We start from the raw sequence: 24,113 nt of genomic DNA, 5'->3' as shown, positions 1-24,113 counted from the left end.
ACAACGTGTGCACAATAACAAACAAATGGGAACACAGACAACGTATGCACAATAACAAACAAATGGGAACACAGACAACGTGTGCACAATAACAAACAAATGGGAACACAGACAACTTGTGCACAATAACAAACAAATGGGAACACAGACAACGTATGCACAATAACAAACAAATGGGAACACAGACAACGTATGCACAATAACAAACAAATGGGAACACAGACAACTTGTGCACAATAACAAACAAATGGGAACACAGACAACGTGTGCACAATAACAAACAAATGGGAACACAGACAACGTATGCACAATAACAAACAAATGGGAACACAGACAACGTGTGCACAATAACAAACAAATGGGAACACAGACAACGTGTGCACAATAACAAACAAATGGGAACACAGACAACGTGTGCACAATAACAAACAAATGGGAACACAGACAACGTATGCACAATAACAAACAAATGGGAACACAGACAACGTGTGCACAATAACAAACAAATGGGAACACAGACAACGTGTGCACAATAACAAACAAATGGGAACACAGACAACGTGTGCACAATAACAAACAAATGGGAACACAGACAACGTGTGCACAATAACAAACAAGAGGCCGTTGTATGGAACGGAGGGGTTCTGCCTGATACACACCTGGCCACCGTGGCAAGTATTTTTCTCACCTTGTATAAGTAATCACATTTATCTAAGTGCACATCAGCTGTTTATTTAATTCTTCAAAGGGAAATTACAGTTTAACAAAGGTTTCATTTTTTTTTAGAAGAGTTACGGGAGTCAGTATGGCATGTTACCCTCTACTGACCAACATAAATCCTAGTACACACAACCTTTGTGACCAACGTGAACACAAGGTCACAACCTTCACTAGGAGTCCTATACACGCTATCACTAACATCATCAGGGATATGCTGGGTAAAGATGCTTTTTATTATGCTCATGTACGACATGAGACTTTCTAAAACTTGGAACAATATTAATGAAATTTTCATGGAATAATAGAACACAAAATTTTTTGTTATTATTTTTCTGTGTTGTGTATCATCGTAAATCTCGTTTTTGTTTTTTCTATCATAACATTGCTTTATGATTATACTGAATATTTGAGTTTATTGCGAATCTCTGATATAGTTTTCATTTCATCATCAATAATTCATGATTTACAGTTTCACAAAAGCTCCTAGAAACATAGAGATGACTACCAAATTATTAACATTATGATGATGAGAATGAAGACAACAGAAGACGTTTGTGTGAATTTTCTGTTTACCAATGTTGGCTTCTGATTATTATCATCCAGATGTCAACTGTTGTTATTGTGTTGTGAACATTATAGGCACGAATTGTTCCATTCTTGTCCGGAACACGTCAATACCTGGATGGCTCGGCCAGCTACGTTATGGAGGGTTGTAGTTGTACAGTGTTGTGTTCAGAAGTTACAAGTCAATTGCTTCAGTTATTATGTATAAATTTGTGCGTTTATTGTTGCCACACACTGTATCATCTGTTTTGTCACCCGGGCTGCCTCTCACTATACGTTAATTACTGTAGTTCTTGCTGCCATATTTTCATCTTTCTTATGAAAAGTAGTTTGTGGCTGAAAGGATTTCACATAACCTCGGCTGTGTTTATATCGAGATTTATCCATTTATTATTCTTAATGTTTTGCCTCATTTTCATCAAAGTTTGTTAGAGAGAGAGAGAGAGAGAGAGAGAGAGAGAGAGAGAGAGAGAGAGAGAGAGAGAGAGAGAGAGAGAGAGAGAGTTACATGTTCTTAATTTGTATTGGCGTTTCTGTCCACGACACGGCATTTTTTCCAGAGTTGTTGTACCTGGGTCATCTTTGTACATCTGTCAGTTGCACAAATAGTGTACGACTAACTCACTCTAATGGATTTTACTGTAAAGTTTAAATCTGTCATAACAACAAGAAAATAGTGTTCATAATCAGCTAAAGGTTCATGTCTCTTATTATAGTTTTTAATGTTGGTACGAAAATAACGATGTAAGTTTTCATAATTACATGTAAGTGTTTAAGTTCCACTTACTCTGGGTCTCTTATATAGATAACTGGTTTATTACATCAGGTGCTACAGTCGTCAACAGCAGAGCTGCTCCTCCTCCACTGTGGCTTGATGGCTCCAGGTCCTGCACGAGAACATTTCATAATTTCCACCAATAAGTTTACAATCCATCTTGGTTATGCAGGTGAGAATACTTCGTATTATTTAAGTTGTAAGTCGCAAGCTAGTTTATAGCTGTTGTGGCTGAGCTAGCTTACATCAAGTAACAACTGAACTACTACACAGCTAGTTGGCTGATTGGACGTTTGACCTCTGAACTGCCAGGGTCATTAAGGTCGTTACCGCCAAGCTGGCCAACTAACCGAAATATCCTTAACATCTCCTGGTGTTAAGGATGTTCCAGCACCACATCTGCCTATATTGTTGTCTGACCCAGCTGTTGTACCACTTGTTAGCCAGTGTCGACCGATCTTTACAAAAGGTAAGTAAAGAATTAGATTAGTTTAGTCTTTATAAAGTATTTATTTCCGATAATTTTCGCATATTTTCTCTTTTTTTTGTACCATATATCTTTGAAACATTTTATGCTACTGTTTTTCGTGTGTACATTGGGAAGTGTGCACTTGTGGGGCCTCGCCTGTGCCTTATTCATTTTATTTTCGTATGATTATTCTGAGTTTGCTTAGGAAATGACTGCTCACGTCCCTCCACAAACATCTGTGGTGGATAACTTCCATCGTGTCTTCATGCTCTGCTCTTCTCTAGATGCTACAACAAGGCAGGCAGCACAGCCGTTCAACTGACCATGTGGAACTCGATAAACATTCAGACAACCAGTATTCTGTTTCACATCGTCTCGTCCAACTGGTAACAATGTCTAACGTCGTCTGCAACACGTCCAGTAGCACTCTCTCTCTCTCTCTCTCTCTCTCTCTCTCTCTCTCTCTCTCTCTCTCTCTCTCTCTCTCTCTCTCTCTCTCTCCATAAGTTTGAATCTGCCGCTGGCTGTCTGGGATGACCGTTGCTCGCGACGCAATTGAGGGAAAATGTGACGGGTTACAGGGGTGACTCGCCTGGGTCATTGACACAGACAATTTTTTTTTTTTTTAAGGGACTAAGACTTCTTAGATGTTGTGATATCTCAAGGGAATATCTGGGTGAGGAGTTTGGATGGCTCATACTAAGTACTACAGGTAGACTTTGTGTTGTTGTCACGTGTAGAAGAACACAAGGTAAGAGAGAATATATCATAGCTGGAGCCCCGGGAAGGACTTGAGAGATTCGCTGTACTGTTGCCAGCCAAACCATTACATGTTTCCTGACACTGTACACGGCCGATGTAGACGAAGGGATAACTCATAAGGAAGGAGTTCTGTCAACACAGCCAAGACCACTACCCTGCCTCACGACAGCGTCCGTCCCTCCTGCCTCAGACATGGTACTAACCACACAAGACTCGCGCTGTTATCATTATGTAGTGATCACTGTTATCATTCTGTAGTGATCACTGTTATCATTCTGTAGTGATCACTGTTATCATTCTGTAGTGATCACTGTTATCATTATGTACTTTTCACTGTTATCATTCTGTAGTGATCACTGTTATCATTATGTACTTATCACTTATCATTATGTAGTGGTCACTGTTATCATTATGTAGTGATCACTGTTATCATTATGTAGTGGTCACTGTTATCATTATGTAGTGATCACTGTTATCATTATGTAGTGATCACTGTTATCATTATGTAGTGATCACTGTTATCATTCTGTAGTGATCACTGTTATCATTATGTACTTTTCACTGTTATCATTCTGTAGTGATCACTGTTATCATTATGTAGTGATCACTGTTATCATTATGTAGTGGTCACTGTTATCATTATGTAGTGATCACTGTTATCATTATGTATTGATCACTGTTATCATTATGTAGTGATCACTGTTATGATTATGTAGTGATCACTGTTATGATTATGTAGTGATCACTGTTATCATTATGTAGTGATCACTGTTATGATTATGTAGTGATCAGTGTTATCATTATGTAGTGATCACTGTTATGATTATGTAGTGATCACTGTTATGTGATCACTGTTATTATCATGTAGTGATCACTGTTATCATTATGTAGTGATCACTGTTATTATGTAGTGATCACTGTTATCGTTATGTAGTGATCAGTTATCATTATGTAGTGATCACTGTTATCACTATGTAGTGATCACTTATCATTATGTAGTGATCACTATCATGTGATCACTGTTATCATGTAGTGATCACTGTTATGTGATCACTGTTATCATCATGTAGAGATCACTGTTATCATTATGTAGTGATCACTTAGCTTTCTGTAATGATCACTGTTGTTATACCTGTTATCATTGTTATGATCACTGTTTTGTAGTGATCATTGTTATCAATATGTACTGACCACTGATAATGGTGTGTAGTGCGGTGACATGTCTACAGTATGGCAGGTGAGGGAGGGGTGGTCCTGGCCTGCACTGGTCTCTGGGGCGGACCCCACACACTCTCGTGACGTGGTCACACGCCACATTACCCAGCGGCTGTTCAGCAGCTCCACCTAAAATGTTTTGATTCTATTTTTCAGTTTATTTTGTCACTGGTGAATGTCGTCCTGATGTCATTTATTTCATGAATTTATGAAAAATCCATAGAAATAAAAAGTTAATGAATTTCGACGAGAATAGTTTGATCGGCTGCTTCTCACCTCTATCATTCCTTGATGGTGATGGATGTTTGATCATTAGTTGATATTCTTAAATACATCATTCTTTCAGTTTTCTCTGGAATAGATCCAGTAATCCATGAACTTTGAGGTAACATGAATAAAAATTTCCTATATATTTGCGATGATCGTTTGTTGTGTACCGTAGTTGATCAGGTGTGGGTAGCGTCCGTGCCATGGGTTCTCTCATGGCTGCCCGAACACAGTATGAACACCAGAGGAGTGTGTCTGTCGTGGCTAAGACAAAGCCTCCAGGGACAGACGGAAGTCTTGGTCCAGGCTGGACTAGGTCTTGAGAGGAAAAACTGTAGTCCAGAGAAAGAAAAAGAAAATAAAGTCCGAGAATTTTTAAGGAAGTAAAAGAGAGGATGAGAATGTATGTGAAGAGGCGAGGATGAAGAAATATATATAAGCAGGTTAGATGTGCGTCAGAAAAAAGACGTGCGTAACTACATCTACTTGGCATCAGGTGTACTGGTACACACACACACCACCTACACTCACGGATCACCTGGGAGACGGTCTACACCTACGAGTCAATACTTTGGACTCCAGAGTAAACATGGCACCTCAGAGTAGATCACAGTATAGCATTGGTTATGATGGCGGGAGTAATCTAATTGAGCTGGACCTGCCTAACCTTACTGTGTCCCCCTGGGCCCTCCTCTTGAGACGATCTGCCCTCAGAACACTCAGTCTTGTGGTAGATAATAGAATGGCATTTAAATGTATGGAAAAAGATCAATGATGGCTGACCACAACATACGCTAGACCAAACCTGAATTGTGATTTTCGTGTCTGGTTACCTGCAGCACGATGATGCGATTCATGTGATCCAGAAAAGATCAACAAAGTTGGTATCGGAAATAAGAGGACTGAGCTACAAGGAAAGATGAGGGCTACAGATCTGCACTCCATGGAGGAGAGAAGAGCAAGGGGTGACCTGATGACAACCTTCATGTTTTTAAATTAGTTGGATGACTTGGACACTCAGCACTTCTTCACGAGAATCAGTCCGGAATTACCAGAAGCCTTTACGACAAACTGGTTAGTAAGGAAGTAAAGATGTGCTGTGTTAGTGGAAAGGCTGGTGAATGGTCGGAGAAGACTGCACATGATGAAAACTGTGAGCAACAGTTTACACAGATTTAACAGTATCTTTGAAGTTAAAAGAATGCACACCTGAATTTCCCTCTCTGAACAGTGGAGACTAGAGGAATTTGTACTTGTCCCTCATATCATTCCATTAAACCATAAATACGACAAGTATGATCATCACACCAGTGAATGTAGGCTAAAATAAATCTGTTAAAGTTGGAGATAAAAACAGAGGCGTGGAGGCGGTGCGCCGGCCGCCCCCGCAACACGTGTCAATCATCAGCACCAACACCGCGTCATCAGCCAGTCTTGCCAACACAAGGAAGACAATTAACCCTCGAAAACTTCAGCACCAAACTAAAGCCAAACATAAGGTAGAACAGCCACAACTACCAGCTCTCTATTCCTCACTCTGGCCCACCATCAGCCCTCCCTCCCTCAGTCCGACCCACCCTCAGGACACGGCTCTCTCACATCCGACCCACTCATTACCCTTCCCTCCAGACCTCACAAATGGTACCGTGAGGGTCGGAGTGAGCGCCGTGGCCCCCCCATGCTCGCCACAACCTTCGCTACACGTCCCGTGAGGTGACGTAGATGACTTGTATTCAAACAACTCCAGTACGCCTTCAGACTTAGAATAATTCGACTGATATTTTTTCATTGTGAAACACAACACCAACAGTCATGATTTTTAATTGATTTTTGCTCCAAGATCAGAGAGTAGTATATTGAGTACTCTTATCCATCCTGTGGGTGGTGACGCAAAAGAGGTCACAGTGCACAATAGGTCAAGGGACGTTTGATGTTGAACCTCAGTGACTGAAGTTATGATACTTTTTGAGTATCTGAAGCAGAACATTGTTATGGAGGAAATGCTTACACTTATATGGTAATGGTGATTAAGAATCATCTCCGAACTCAATAATTCTACAACATTCAAGTAAGTAATGTTGCAGGGTGTGACTAATTTTGCTGGCAAAGTTTACATTTGGTCTGTTCATCATATCATCAGTCTGGGTCGGGCGACAAGGACATCAAGAAGGTGTCTTCTGTTCCTGTTAGTGAAACCAGATGTATGTGGTTGGTATAGTATGGTATTATGATGGTAGATGGATCTGCTTGTGTTGATAATATCACGTTCGTGGTCCTTTTTAAATGATTGTGTTTTAAGGCCACTCGTAGTTAGACCCAGGAGGTAATCAGTTTTATCCTTCACGGTAGAAGTTTTGGCTAGTTCATCAGCCGTGTGGTGCATTCTCAGTCCATTATGTGAAGGAATTCAGAGAAGCTGGATTCCAGCATGGATGATGTGGTTACCTGTGTCGTGCTTCAGCCACAGGCAAATTACAGTCGTACTGAAGCGAGTTTATTGCTGTTAGTGAGGAAAAAATTTAAACCATTTAGAGGACCACCGTTTGATAAACGATTCCTAGCATGGCTTTCGACGAAATTGCTCGTCTGACAAATCTGCTTGATTTCTTGAATGATATAATCAACGCGTATGATGTAAATGAAGCAGTTGATGTTAGCTATCTAGATTTTCAGAAAACTTTTAATAAGGTTCGGCATTAAAGGTTACTAGCAAAATTTGAATCACTAGGCATTGATGGTGTTGTGCTTCATTGGATAGGAAATTGGCTGACGCCATAAACAAAGATTTGTGGTCAATGGTCAAACCTCTGAATGGTTAGACGTAACAAGTGTAGTACCACAGGGATCAGTCTTAGGACCGGTTCTCTCTCTCATATATGTTAATGATACTGATATTAGTCTATATTGCAAGGTATCAAAATTTCCTCTCGATACAAAGCTGGAAAATAAATTTACATGCTAGCTTGAGGGTCTGCAGCTTCAAAATGACTTAGACGAACTGATGAACTGGGCTCATAAGTGGCAAATGAATTTTAGTATAGATAAGTGCAAAGTTTGACGTATCGATAGTTAAAAGGAAAGGGCAAGCTACAGTATGAATTCCGTTATGCTGCATGCAAAAGGTAAATGAGAATAAAGACTTGGACGTAATAATCTCTGGTGACCTAAAACCATGTAAACTGCACAAAAGCAGTGTCTTAAAAGAGCGAACAAAATTCTCGGATACGTTGGTAACGCCTTCTGATTTAAGTCAAGGAAAATCGTTCTTACTCTTTACATTTTATTGGTTCGTCCCCATCTTGAATACTGTCTTCAGTTTTGGTCTCTCTACATAAGAAAACAGTGCAACATCGAGCCATCAAGATGATTCCCGGGCTGAGAAACAAATCTTACGAGAGCAGATTAAATAGATTAAACCATCCGAATCTATTTAGCTTAAAAAAGAGGTTATGAGGTGATCTAATGCAATCACTCAAAATTATCAAAGGCTTTGATCGCCTTGATCAAGTTATTTAAGACTTGATTCGTCTGATTTTACTCGTAGTAATGGATGCAAACTCGTGGGCAAACGATTTACCTAGGATGAGGTGAAGTATTTTTTCTTCAACAGGATTGTTGAGATAAGGAACGATTTGTCAACTAGATTGGTTGAAAGTAGTAGTTTAGATACGTTTAAGAATGGACTTGATAGATATCTCGCTTCATGTCCACGACTTACATTAATTTCCCCTACGTAGTGAAAATGACAATTTGCAGGTTGTTCTGTGTGAATTATCTGTATGCCTTCTCACTTTTACTTCCCTAACCTGTGAGTTTCCGATATCTTCCACTATCACAAATAGCCTCCAAAGTACCCAATGGTCTGCTGCTATTTGAATTCCTTTGTATCTCTCTTGTTTTTTTTTTACGAATGTAAGGGGTATCTGTGGCAAATAGTACTGGAGTGTGATTGCCCTGTTGTTGACACTGTCTCAGGTCATCGTAAAACCCGCGAGTACGTGCTACAACAGCAGCAGCAGCACCAGTGGTCTGTTGTAGGGGACCATATGTATATAAGATCTGTGGATGATTATGTCCAGTGGTAATGGTGTCAGCGGGCGTCATTACTGGCACTGAATGTTAACTCGCACAGTGATCAGGGCAGGGGATTGAGGGAAATGTGTGAACAGCGACAACAAAGAGTTTAATCTTCCCCGGGGCAGGATAGTGTGACTCGTCTCTCACGGTAGAGTTCATGCATACCATACATTCTAAGCCCATTATCTGTTGTGGTGACCCGTCTGGATATGTCTCCCACTGGAGGAGGAGGAGGAGGAGGAGGAGGAGGAGGTCTGGAAGGTTTCTTTATATGGAGTGAGATGTGTTTGTCTGAGCATCCTGATCCTATAAAGAAGATTGATATAAGTTATTTGTCTCTGTTATTATGAAGACCAGACTCTTTCCTCGTGGTTGGATGTTTTAGGGCAGCCAAGGATGATCCTCATGCCATCATTTGTAATTTTACAAGCTTGACGAGGCTTCCGTCAGGCAGCGAACAATTCAGGCGAAATGTCACCACCATCACAGAGTCACGCTGGTGACACATGAAGGTGAACACGACAGTCCCGGCAACACGTTAGTGGGAGGGACACAGGGACATGATTAACGCTTACTAGGAATACACACAGTGTGTTGCGATCATATGACACCGAGGAATACAGACCTACCTCCTGCATTACAACAACCTTACCACCTGCACCACCTACAACACCACAACCTTACCACCTGCACCACCACAGCCTTACCTCCTACACCGCCTGCACTACCACAACCTTAACACCTGCACCACTTACACCACCACAACTTTACCACCTACACCACGAAAACTTAACCACCTGCACCACTTGCACCACCACAACCTTTCCAACTGCAGCACCACCAACAACCTGTACAACACCAACCCGCCCACAACCAGACCTTCGCACCTACTGTCCTCGATATAGTCACGGAAGGCTAGTGCCCATCACACCGTCTGCCAGATATACAACCACAGCCAGGGACGCTGGAACACCTGCTCAGCGACAGTGATTACTTACAAACGAACAAAGAAAATCAAAGAAACAGACAACCGTTAGAATGACGCAAGCCACGAGGGGACGCTTCACAGACGTAGCCATACCTCCTGACACAGGCTCCTGGCAAGCGCGCCTTCCTCACGAGGTCCTAGAGGATCAGGGAGGAGGGGAGCGGCTCACCTGCAGGATGGGGGTGGGTGGCCGGGGCACCGCTCAACGCCCTTGGGGAGCCAGAGTCGTAAGTGTTCAGGTGACGACCGTAAACATGAGCAGACGTTCGTCTGGGTCACGGAGGTGTCGAGGGTATGTTTCATCATGAGTTGAACATGGCAGATGATCAGGTCACACCGCACTGCTCCCCTTCACCCAAGCCTGAGGGATGACCCTCCACCACTCCTGCCACATCCAGGCGACCGTCCTCCAGCCAGGTGAATGTGGAAACTCTGGCGTGTCCCGCCATGCTGGCCACACGGTTCCCCCTCCTCCACTCCGACAACGTAAGAGTCGTGTATACACAATATCAGCAGCCGCCCACTGCCCCTCCTCCCACTCTACGTCCTCACCTTACATACTTCCTTCATCTTCCTTCATAAAGAATGAAATCACCTCACCTTACATACTTCCTTCGTCTTCCCTCATAAAGAATGGAATCACCTCACCTTACATACTTCCTTCATCTTCCTTCATAAAGAATGAAATCACCTCACCTTACATACTTCCTTCATCTTCCCTCATAAAGAATGAAATCACATCACCTTACATACTTCCTTCATCTTCCTTCATAAAGAATGAAATCACCTCACCTTACATACTTCCATCATCTTCCTTCATAAAGAATGAAATCACCTTACCTTACATACTTCCTTCATCTTCCTTCATAAAGAATGAAATCACCTCACCTTACATACTTCCTTCATCTTCCTTCATAAAGAATGAAATCACCTCACCTTACATACTTCCTTCATCTTCCCTCATAAAGAATGAAATCACATCACCTTACATACTTCCTTCATCTTCCTTCATAAAGAATGAAATCACCTCACCTTACATACTTCCATCATCTTCCTTCATAAAGAATGAAATCACCTTACCTTACATACTTCCTTCATCTTCCTTCATAAAGAATGAAATCACCTCACCTTACATACTTCCTTCATCTTCCTTCATAAAGAATGAAATCACCTCACCTTACATACTTCCTTCATCTTCCTTCATAAAGAATGAAATCACCTCACCTTACATACTTCCTTCATCTTCCTTCATAAAGAATGAAATCACCTCACCTTACATACTTCCATCATCTTCCTTCATAAAGAATGAAATCACCTTACCTTACATACTTCCTTCATCTTCCTTCATAAAGAATGAAATCGCCTCACCTTACATACTTCCTTCATCTTCCTTCATAAAGAATGAAATCACCTCACCTTACATACTTCCTTCATCTTCCTTCATAAAGAATGAAATCGCCTTACCTTACATACTTCCTTCATCTTGCTTTATAAAGAATGGAATCACCTCACCTTACATACTTCCTTCATCTTCCTTCATAAAGAATGAAATCACCTCACCTTACATACTTCCTTCATCTTCCTTCATAAAGAATGAAATCACCTTACCTTACATACTTCCTTCATCTTCCTTCATAAAGAATGAAATCGCCTCACCTTACATACTTCCTTCATCTTCCTTCATAAAGAATGAAATCACCTCACCTTACATACTTCCTTCATCTTCCTTCATAAAGAATGAAATCGCCTTACCTTACATACTTCCTTCATCTTGCTTTATAAAGAATGGAATCACCTCACCTTACATACTTCCTTCATCTTCCTTCATAAAGAATGAAATCACCTCACCTTACATACTTCCTTCATCTTCCTTCATAAAGAATGAAATCACCTTACCTTACATACTTCCTTCATCTTCCTTCATAAAGAATGAAATCACCTCACCTTACATACTTCCTTCATCTTCCTTCATAAAGAATGAAATCACCTCACCTTACATACTTCCTTCATCTTCCTTCATAAAGAATGAAATCGCCTCACCTTACATACTTCCTTCATCTTGCTTTATAAAGAATGGAATCACCTCACCTTACATACTTCCATCATCTTCCTTCATAAAGAATGAAATCGCCTCACCTTACATACTTCCTTCATCTTGCTTTATAAAGAATGGAATCACCTCACCTTACATACTTCCTTCATCTTGCTTTATAAAGAATGGAATCACCTCACTTTACATATTTTCTTCATCTTGCTTTATAAAGAAAGATCACTTCTGTTATCAGCCGTCACACTGTGACTGTAAGGAATAGCGTGATCTTTGACCCAGTGCCTAGAATGACAACATATTTCTGGTAAACCAGTTATCTTAGAGCCCACATTCCGTGTAAACTAATTATCTAAGAGATCACGTTCCTTGTAAACCAGTCATCTTAGAGTCCAAATTCCTTATAGACCAGTTATCTTGCAGTTCTCATTCCTTGTAAACCAGTTATCTTAGAGTCAACATTTCTAGTGAACCAGTTATCTTTGCCCACATTCCTAGTAAACCAGTTATCTTATAGCCCACATTCCTTGTAGACCAGTTATCTTAGAGCCCCAAATTCCTTCTAAACGAGTTATCTTAGAGCTCAGATTCCTTGTAAATCGGTTATCTTAGAGCCCACATTCCTTGAAACTGTTATTTTAGAGCCCACAGGCCTTGTAGATAAGTTATCCTAGAGCCCGCATTCCCTTCAATCAGTTATTCTAGAGCCCACATTCCTTGTAAACCAGCTATGTTAGAGCCCACACTTCTTGTAAACCAGCTATGTTAGAGCCCACACTTCTTGTAAACCAGCTATGTTAGAGCCCACACTTCTTGTAAACCAGCTATGTTAGAGCCCACATTTCTTGTAAACCAGCTATGTTAGAGCCCACATTTCTTGTAAACCAGCTATGTTAGAGCCCACATTTCTTGTAAACCAGCTATGTTAGAGCCCACACTACTTGTAAACCAGCAATGTTAGAGCCCACATTTCTTGTAAACCAGCTATGTTAGAGCCCACATTTCTTGTAAACCAGCTATGTTAGAGCCCACGTTTCTTGTAAACCAGCTATGTTAGAGCCCACATTTCTTGTAAACCAGATAGATGCCACATACCTTGTAGACCAGTCATCTAGGAGCCCAAATTGCTTGTAAATCATTTATCTTAGAGCCCACTTTATATGTAAACGAGTTATCTTAGAGCCCACACTCATTGTAAACTAGTTATCTTAGAGCCCGCATTCCTTGTAGATTAGTTATCTTAGAGCCCTCTTTCCTTGTAAATCAGTTATCTTAGAGCTTACTTTCCATGTATATCATTGACCTTAGAGCTACAAACATTGTAAACCAGTTATCTTAGAGCCCTCATTCCTAGTAAACTAGTTATCTTAGAGTGCACATTCCTTGTAAGCCAGTTATCTTAGAGCCCGCATTCCTTGTAGATGGGTATTTTAGAGCCCACATTCCTTGTAAACCAGTTATCATAGAGCCAACATTCCTTGTAAACCAGTTATCATAGAGCCAACATTCCTTGTAAATCAGTTATCTTAGGGCTAGCATTCCCTGTAAACCAGTAATGTTAGAGCCCACTTTACTTGTAGACCAGTTATCATAGGGCCCACATTTCTTGTAGATCAGTTATCTTAGAGCCTACATTCCTTGTAAACCAGTTACCTTAAGAGCACATGTTCCTTGTAAATCAGATATCGTAGAGCCCACATTCCCTGTAAAACAGATATCGTAGAGCCCACATTCCTTGTAAATCAATGATCTTAGAGCGCTCATACCTTGTAAACCAGGTATCATAGAGCTACATTCCTTGTAAATCAATGATCGTAGTGCCCACATACCTAGTAAACCCATAAACCTAGAGCCTACATTCCTTGTAAACTATTTATCTTGGAGCCCACATTCCTTGTAAACCAGTTGTCTTAGAGCCCACATTTCTTGAAACCGTTATCTTAGAGCTCACATTCCTTGTAAACCAGTAGTCTTAGAGCCCACATTTCTTGAAACCGTTATCTTAGAGCCCACATTCCTTGTAAACCAGTTGTCTTAGAGCCCACATTTCTTGAAACCGTTATCTTAGAGCTCACATTCCTGTAGATAAGTTACCATATAGCCCACATTCCTTGTCACTCAGTTATCCTAGCGTCCACATTCCTTGTAAACGAGTTATTGTAGAGCCCACATTCCTTTTAAACCAGTTATCTTAGAGCAAACATTCCTTGTAAACCAGTTATCTTAGAGGCCACATTCCTTGTAAACCAGGTATCTTAGAGCTACATTTCATGTAGACTAGTTATCTTAGATCCTACATTCCTTGTAAACTAGTTATCTTAGTGCCCACATTCCTTGTAAACTAGTTATCTAACAGCTCACATTCCTTGTAAACCAGCTATCTTAGAGAGAACATTCCTTGCCAATCAGTTATCATAAAACCCACATACCTTGTAAATCAATGATCTTAGAGCCCACAAACCTTGTAAACCAGTTGTCGTAGAGCCCACATTCCTTGAAGACCAGTTATCGTAGAGCCCACATTCCTTGTAAACCAGTTATCGTAGAGCCCACAAACCTTGTAAACCAGTTATCGTAGAGCCCACAAACCTTGTAAACCAGTTATCGTAGAGCCCACATTCCTTGTAAACCAGTTATCGCAGAGCCCACATTCCTTGAAGACCAGTTAACGTAGAGCCCACATTCCTTGAAGACCAGTTATCGTAGAGCCCACATTCCTTGCAAACCAGTTATCGTAGAGCCCACAAACCTTGTAAACCAGTTATCGTAGAGCCCACAAACCTTGTAAACCAGTTATCGTAGAGCCCACATTCCTTGTAAACCAGTTAACGTAGAGCCCACATTCCTTGAAGACCAGTTAACGTAGAGCCCACATTCCTTGAAGACCAGTTAACGTAGAGCCCACGTTCCTTGTAGACCAAGTATTTCCTTGCAAACTAGTTATCTTATAGCTCACATTCCTTGTAAATCAGTCATCTTATAGAGCCCACGTTCCTTATAAAGCAGTTTTCTTAGAGTCTACGTTCCTGGTAAACCAGTTATCTAAGTGCCCACATTCACGTTATCTTGTTATCATGGTGTCACAATTTCTGTTATATTGTCGCCATTTTTTGTTGACATTTGTCAAGGCCGTAGAGCCGGTTATCACGGTGATCACACAGGACGACTCTCCCCGGCCATCTTGGACGAGGATAACTAAGATAACGTCGCACTATAATCACTTTTCTTTATCCCTTAATAAAGTATCAGTTGAAGTATTCGTTTAATTAATCTCGTCCATAAATAAAGAAGATCAAGATACGTGAAATTTTATGAAGGGAAAGTTGTTTGCAGTTTATCTTGAGGAGTGACGCGGTAAATTGTTGGCGGCGTCAGCCACTACTGGCTGACGCTGTGTCAGGCCTACAGTGCCCTCATTAACGTTATGTAGGGCCAATAGTGACCTGGTTGACGCTATGTAGGGCCAACAGTGCCCTGGCTGACGCTGTGTGAGGCCTACAGTGCCCTCATTAACGTTATGTAGGGCCAACAGTGACCTGGTAGACGTTGTGTGTAGGGCCAACAGTGACCTGGTTGACGCTATGTACGGCCAACAGTGACCTGGCTGACGCTGTGTGAGGCCTACAGTGATCTAGTGACGCTGTGTGTAGGGCCAGCAGTGACCTGGTTGACGCTATGGAGGGCCAACACTGACCTGGCTGACGCTGTGTGAGGCCCTACAGTGCCCTGCCTGACGATGTGTAAGGCCTACAGTACCCTGGCTGACGCTGTGTGTAGGGCCAGCAGTGACCTGGTTGACGCTATGTGAGGCCTACAGTGCCCTCATTAACGTTATGTAGGGCCAACAGTGACCTGGTTGACGCCCTGTGTAGGGCCAACAGTGACCTGGTTGACGCTGTGTCAGGCCTACAGTGCCCTCATTAACGTTATGTAGGGCCAACAGTGACCTGGTTGACGCTCTGTAGGGCCAACAGTGACTTGGTTGACGCTGTTTAGGGCCAACAGTGACCTGGCTGACGCTGTGTGAGGCCCTACAGTGCCCTGCCTGACGATGTGTAAGGCCTACAGTGCCCTGGCTGACGCTGTGTGAGGCCCTACAGTGATCAGGCTGACGCTGTTTGAGGCCTACACTGCCCTGGCTGACGCTGTGTAAGGCCTACACTGCCCTGGCTGACGATGTGTGAGACTTACAGTTCCTAAGCTGACAGTGTGTGAGGCGTACGGTGCTTGGCTGACTCTGTGGGGACCTACAGTGTCCTGGCTGACGGTGTTGGAGGCCTACAGTGTCCTGCTGACGTTATGTGGTGCTTACAGTGCCCTGGCTGACGGTGTATGGGGCCTCTTGTTCAGGTAACATTGCTAGATGTCAGCAGGACACGAGAGTACCTGGGAAGGACAGATTACAGGAGAACTGAGTGTTCATGGGTAGGGTACTATCTATCCACCCCACCACTCCCTCCGGCTCACCATCCGGCGGCAGGGGAAAGTCGTGCACGCCATGTGAGATGTGTTTTTTTTTCTAATGCTCGCTGAGACGGCATAGCCTGAGCCAGGTACCCATTTCATCGACCAACCACCAGGGGTGGATGTGAACAGCTGGGATGACCTTGGATCGACTGCAGCAACCAGGATTCGAACCTATGCGCTCGACCCTGGGCGGCCCGTGAATGCGTCACGGTCAGGGACGCTAACCGCTACACCACGGGGGGAACGTATGACGTCAAGAGATATTGTGTAGGACAGTGTCTACGTGAAGAGTTCCCCACTCTGAGTGCACTGGGTTATCTCCTGGGCTGAACACTAGAACAAATAAACAAACAATTTTTTTTTTTAAGGTACTTTTAAGAAAAGATGTCTTGAAACATGACGCTTCGCTGATACGAGAAGATATTACGAAAGTGTTTATCTGGCTTGGATTAGTTGTTGATAGTGTTGGCATGAGTGACATCTGGTGGCTGGTTATTCCAGTAGTCTGGAACTCTGCTTTTGAGAGAGAGAAAAAAAATGGCCATGATTGCTGTTATATCTTGCTTATGATTTCACACCGATATTTATGGTTATTGAACCATTGTATCTAACGGGAAGACATTTTCTTACGTCATGTTCTCGAAAGTATTCAGTATTTTGGAAATTCCTTAGAGTTTGCATTTTTCTCAGCGATGATAAATATAGGTCTTACATATGTGGAGTAATATAGGTCTTATATGTGTGGAGTAATATAGTTCTTATATGTGTGGAGTAATATAGGTCTTATATGTGTGGAGTAATATAGGTCTTATATGTGTGGAGTAATATAGGTCTTATATATGTTCAGTAATATAGATCTTATATGTGTGGAGTAATATAGGTCTTATATATGTTCAGTAATATAGGTCTTATATATGTGGAGTAATATAGGTCTTATATGTGTGGAGTAATATAGGTCTTATATATGTGGAGTAATATAGGTCTTATATGTGTGGAGTAATATAGGTCGTATATATGTGGAGTAATATAGGTCTTATATGTGTGGAGTAATATAGGTCTTATATATGTGGAGTAATATAGGTCTTATATGTGTTCAGTAATTTAGGTCTTATATATGTTCAGTAATATAGGTCTTATATATGTGGAGTAATATAGGTTTTATGTGGGTTCAGTAATATAGGTCTTATATATGTTCAGTAATATAGGTCTTATATATGTTCAGTAATATAGGTCTTATATATGTTCAGTAATATAGGTCTTATATATGTTCAGTAATATAGGTCTTATATATGTTCAGTAATATAGGTCTTATATATGTGGAGTAATATAGGTCTTATATATGTTCAGTAATATAGGTCTTATATTCTTTCTTTCTTTTTTTCAAACTATTCGCCATTTCCCGCGTTGGCGAGGTAGCGTTAAGAACAGAGAACTGGGCCATTGAGGGAATATGCTCACCTGGCCCCCTTCTCTGTTCCTTCTTTTGGAAAATTAAAAAAAAAAATAATGAGAGGGGAGGATTTCCAGCCCCCCGCTCCCTCCCCTTTTAGTCGCCTTCTACGACACGCAGGGAATACGTGGGAAGTATTCTTTCTCCCCTATCCCCAGGGTAATATAGGTCTTATATATGTTCAGTAATATAGGTCTTATATATGTGGAGTAATATAGGTCTTATATATGTTCAGTAATATAGGTCTTATATATGTGGAGTAATATAGGTCTTATATATGTTCAGTAATATAGGTTATATATGTTGAGTGGCAGAATTAGCTTTATTGCATTTTTCTGTATTTTTTACTTTTTTGATCAGGTTTGTCTATCATGAGTGAACAACGTACTGCAAGTGAGGTGTGACCAGACTGAACCATCGTTAATGTGGTACTTGGTCGAAGGCTTTTCGAGAATCTAAGTGTATAACATCTGAGGATATTTTGTTGTACAAATTGTTATTTGCATCATGACTGAATTCTCTTAGCTTCGTTAAACATGATTTTCATTTCAACTCTCAGGTTTATAATTGGTTATGAGGTTAATATTGCCTGAAAATGTGAACATTTTGTCTCCAAATAATGAGTCTAACATTTTTTGTAGGATCAAAGTAAGGCTGATTGGGCAGTGGTTAGAAGTGAAATTTTAATATTTTTCTTTTTTAGAATTGATTTCACATTAGCAAGCTTGTAGTGTTGTGGCTTATGTACCATCATGTGGAAATCTGTTCGACATTTAGTTTACCAGCAATACTGCCTACAGTCTTCTTACTTCCATATAGATAAAATTCTGTTAAAGACCAGTACACTTCAGTATTCACTAGTTTCTTAATTGTTATTATCAAATTGTACTTTACTATTTTCGTTGTTGCAGTTTTCACAAGCAGTGAAAGATTAAAGATTATAGATAAAATTTTCAATGTTGTTTATCCATGTTGACTGATGATGGTGTGTGACGTTCTGAGAAACATTTCTAATCATCAAAAACACAAAATGAAGTAGTTTATCACAGCGATGTTGAGTGCTGGACATAAACACTTGAGACAAACAGTAGATACTCACAGTACAATACAGTGAGCGGGCCGTCTCCCACCTCAGCCTAGTAGCGCAAGGAAACAGACGAAAGAATGGCCCAACCCACCTACATACAAATTTATATACATAAACGCCCATACACGCACATATACATACCTATACATTTCAACGTATACACACATATACATACACAGACATATACATATATACACATGCACATATTCATACTTGCTGCCTTCATACATTCCCGTTGCCACCCACCAAACATGAAGAAGCATCCCCTCCCCGCGAAGTAGCGCTAGGAAAAGACAACAAAGGCCACATTCGTTCACACTCAGTCTCTAGCTGTCATGTAATAATGCACCGAAACCACAGCGCCCTTTCCACATCCAGGCCCCACAAAACTTTCCATGGTTTACCCTAGACGCTTCACCTGACCTGGTTCAATTCATTGACAGCATATCGACCCCGGTATACCACATCGTTCCAATTCAATCTATTCCTTGCACGCCTTTCATCCTCCTGTATGTTCAGGCCCCGATCACTCAAAATCTTTTTTACCCCATCCCTCCACCTCCAATCTGGTCTCCCACTTCTCGTTCTCTCTACCTCTGACACATATATCCTCTTTGTCAATCTTTCCTCACTTTTTCTCTCCATGTGACCAAACCATTTCAAAACACCCTTTCTGCTCCCTCAACCACACTCTTTTTAATACCACACATCTCTCTTAACCTTTCATTACTTACTCGATCAAACCCCCTCACACCACATTTTCTCCTCAAACATTTCATTTCCAACACATCCACCCTCCTCCGCAGAACCCTATCTATAGCCCATGCCTCACAACCATATAACATTGTTGGAACCACTATTCCTTCAAACATAACCATTTTTGCTCTCCGAGATAACATTCTCACTTTCCACACATTCTTCAACGCTCCTAGAACCCTCGCCCTCACCCCCACCCTGTGACTCACTTCCGCTCCCATGGTCCTATCCGCTGCCAAATCCACTCCCAGATATCTAAAACACTTCAATTCCTCCAGTTTTTCTCCATTCAAACTTACCTCCCAATTAACTTGTCCCGTCCCTCAACCCTACTGAACCTCATAACCTTGCTCTTATTCACATTTACTCTTGGATTTCTTCTTTCACACACTTTACCAAACTCAGTCACCAACTTCTGCAATTTCTCACCCAAATCAGCCACCTGCACTGTATCATCAGCGAACAACAACTGACATACTTCCGAAGCCCTCTCATCCATAACAGACTGCATACTTGCCCCTCCAACTCAACTTCCTAACCATCCCATCCAAAAACAAATTAAACAACCATGGATGCATCACGCACCCCTGCCGCAAACCGACATTCACTGGCAACCAATCACTTTCCTGTCTTCCTACACGTACACATGCCTTACATCATTGGTAAAAACTTTTTACTGCTTCTGGCAACTTGCCTCCTACACCATATGCTCTTAATACCTTCCACAAAGCATCTCTATCAACCCTATCATATTCCTTCTCCAGATCCATAAATGCTGCATTTAAATCCATCTGTTTTTCTAAGTATTTCTCACATACATTCTTCAAAGGAAACACCTGATCCACACATCCTCTACCACTTCTGAAACCACACTGCTCTTCCCCAATCTGATGCTCTGTACATGCCTTCACTCTCTCAGTCAGTACCCTCCTATATAATTTCCCAGGAATACTCAGCAAACTTATACCTCTGTGATTTGAACACTCACTTTATCCCCTTTGCCTTTATACAATGGCACTATGCATGCATTCCGCCAATCCTCAGGCACTTCACCATGAACCATACATACACAATCAACAACACAGTCATAACCTTTTCATATGAATTCCACTGCAATACCATCCAAACCCGCCGCCTTGCCGACTTTCATCTTCCGCAAATCTTTCACTACCTCTTTGTTTACTAAGCCAATCTCCCTGACCCTCTCACTTCGCGCACCACCTCGACCAAAACACCATATATCTGCCACTCTATCATTAAACACATTCAAGAAACCTTCAGAATACTCACTCCATCTCCCTCTCACTTCACCTCCCCATTAGCCCCCTTCACCGATGTTCCCATTTGTTCTCTTGTCTTATGCACTTTATTTACGTCCTTCCAGAACATTTTTTACTCTCCCTAAAATTTAATGATACTCTCTCACCCCAACTCTCATTTGCCCTCTGTTTCACCTCTTGCACCTTTCTCTTGACCTCCTGCCGCTTTCTCTTATACATCTCCTAGTGATTTGCATTACTTCCCTGCAAAACTCGTCCAAACACCAATTAACTTGTCCCTCAACCCTACTGTACCTAATAACCTTGCCCTTATTCACATTTACTCTCAGCTTTCTTCTTTCACACACTTTACCAAACTCAGTCACCAGCTTCTGCAGTTTCTCACCCGAATCGGCCACCAGCACTGAATCATCAGTGAACAACAACTGACTCGCTTCCCAAGCCCTCTCCTCCACAACAGACTGCATACTTGCCCCTCTCTCCAACACACTTGCATTCACCTCCCTAACAACCCCATCCATAAACAATTTAAACAACCATGGAAACATCACGCACCCTTACCGCAAACCGACATTCACTGAGAACCAATCAAATTCCTCTCATCCTACTCGTACACATGCCATACATCCTCGATAAAAACTTTTCACTGCTTCCAGCATCTTACCTCCCACACCATATACTCTTGATACCTTCCACATAGCATCTCTATTAACTCTATCATATGCCTTCTCCAGATCCATAAATGCTACATACAAATCCATTTGTTTTTCTAAGTATTTCTCACATACATTCTTCAAAGCAAACACCTGATCCACATATCCTCTCCCACTTCTGAAACCACACTGTTCTTCCCCAGTCTGATGTTATGTACATGCCTTCACCCTCTCAATCAATACTCTCTCGTACAATTTTCCAGGAATACTGAACATACTTATACCTCTGTAATTTGAACACTCACCTTTATCCCCATTGCCTTTGTACAATGGCACTATGCACGCATTCCGGCAATCCTCAGGCACTTCACCTTGAACCATACATACACTGAATATCCTCACCAACCGGTTATTCAGCAACACAGTCACACCCTTTTGTTTCATAAATTCTACCGCAATACCATCCAAACCCGCCGCCTTGCCGGCTTTCATCTTTCGCAAAGCTTTCACTACCTCTTCCCTGTTTACCAAATCATTTTCTCTAACCCTCTCACTTTGCACACCACCTTGACCAAACCACCCTTTATCTGCAACTGTATCATCTAACACATTTAACAAACTTTAAAAATACTCACTCCATCTCCTTCTCACATCACCACTACTTGTTATTACCTCCCCATTAGCTCCCTTACCCGATGTTTCCATTTGTTCTCTTGTCTTACGCACTTTATTTGCCTCCTTCCAAAATATCTTTTTATTTCTCCCCAAAATTTAATGATACTCTCTCCCCCCAACTCTCAGTGGTGCGCGTTATCTAGAATATGCACATAACTACCAACCCGAACACCCCTATCCGGTAATGTTTGTTTACCAATGGCGTCTTAGCTACGTACCTTCCTTGTATATCAACAGACTGTTTTACGTCTTTTGTCTCGTTCTTGTATCTCCCTTAACGATGTGATCATTACACAAAAGTGCACTTAGGAACTTACTGTGTTTCATTTTCCTATGGTTTTATGCATATGTTTATGATATTCACTTTCTGTACCCAGAGATAGTATTTATACGTGTTGTATATATCAGGAATTTTCGATATTCATCTCTGAACTGGTTAGAGATGAAACCAGTTTTTTCTGTCAGTAAGCTGCCGTGTTCATGAGACGATGGATCAATAGCTTCTCTCATTCCATCTTGTTTCTCACGTACTCAGAGAGTTCTTTGGAGTTCTTCACGCTGAGAATTTTTATTTTTTCAAAGTCCTTTTTACTGGTGTTGCTTTTCTTCCCACCTTCTTTATATGACCTTCTATCTGTTTCAAAGGTCTGATACGCTGCCAGGAACGCTTGGTATCGTATATGTATTTCATTTTTACGATTTATTAATTCATATCTTCAGTCGTCCTAACAGGCACATTCCCCTAACTGCTTCTTTTCACCTTAATAGCGACAGAATCGTTCTCAAGGATATATATATATATATATATATATATATATATATATATATATATATATATATATATATATATATATATATATATATATATATTTTTTTTTTTTTCTTTCATACTATTCGCCATTTCCCGCGTCAGCGAGGTAGCGTTAAGAACAGTGGACTGGGCCTTTGAGAGAATATCCTCACTTGGCCCCCTTCTCTGTTCCTTCTTTTGGAAAATTAAAAAAAATAAAGAAAGGGTAGGATTTCCAGCCACTCGCTCTCTCCCCTTTTAGTCGCCTTCTACGACACGCAGGGAATACGTGGGAAGTATTCTTTCTCCCCCTATCCACAGGGACGCTTCACATGCCCTGATTCAATCCACTGACAGCACGTCAACCCCGGTATACCACATCGATCCAATTCACTCTATTCCTTGCGCGCCTTTCACCCTCCTGCATGTTCAGGCCCCGATCACTCAAAATCTTTTTAACTCCATCTTTCCACCTCCAATTTGGTCTCCCACTTCTCCTCGTTCCCTTCACCTCCGACAAATATATCCTCTTGGTCAATCTTTCCTCAATCATTCTCTCCATGTGCCCAAACCATTTCAAAACACCCTCTTCTGCTCTCTCAACCACGCTCTTTTTGTTTCCACACATCTCTCTTACCCTTACATTACTTACTCGATCAAACCAGCTCACACCACACATTGTCCTCAAACATCTCATTTCCAGCATATCCACCCTCCTGCGCACAACTCTGTCCATAGCCCACGCCTCGCAACCATACAACATTGTTGGAACCACTATTCCTTCAAACATACCCATTTTTGCTTTCCGAGATAATGTTCTCGACTTCCACACATTCTTCAAGGCTCCCAGGATTTTCGCCCCCTCCCCCACCCTATGATTCACTTCCGCTTCCATGGTTCCATCCGCTGCCAGATCCACTCCCAGATATCTAAAACATTTTACTTCCTCCAGTTTTTCTCCATTCAAACTTACCTCCCAATTGACTTGACCCTCAACCCTACTGTACCTAATAACCTTGCTCTTATTCACATTTACTCTTAATTTTCTTTCACACACTTTACCAAACTCAG

General features: G+C 41.4%; 1 long non-coding RNA gene across 1 annotated transcript; it reads left to right on the top strand.

Moving 5' to 3' along the window:
- The first annotated feature begins 2,108 nt into the window (after positions 1-2,108).
- LOC139750875 (uncharacterized) lies at positions 2,109-22,564 on the top strand. The gene is made up of 2 exons (XR_011713241.1): positions 2,109-2,231; positions 18,162-22,564. It is a non-coding gene; the product is annotated as an uncharacterized lncRNA (long non-coding RNA).
- Positions 22,565-24,113: the final 1,549 nt, after the last annotated feature.

This window comes from Panulirus ornatus, chromosome 10 (assembly GCF_036320965.1).
Source record: "Panulirus ornatus isolate Po-2019 chromosome 10, ASM3632096v1, whole genome shotgun sequence".
In the NCBI taxonomy this organism is placed as follows: Eukaryota; Metazoa; Arthropoda; class Malacostraca; order Decapoda; family Palinuridae; genus Panulirus; species Panulirus ornatus.
The sequence above is the reverse complement of the archived record's forward strand: the minus strand, read 5'-3'. Positions and strand labels throughout refer to the sequence as shown.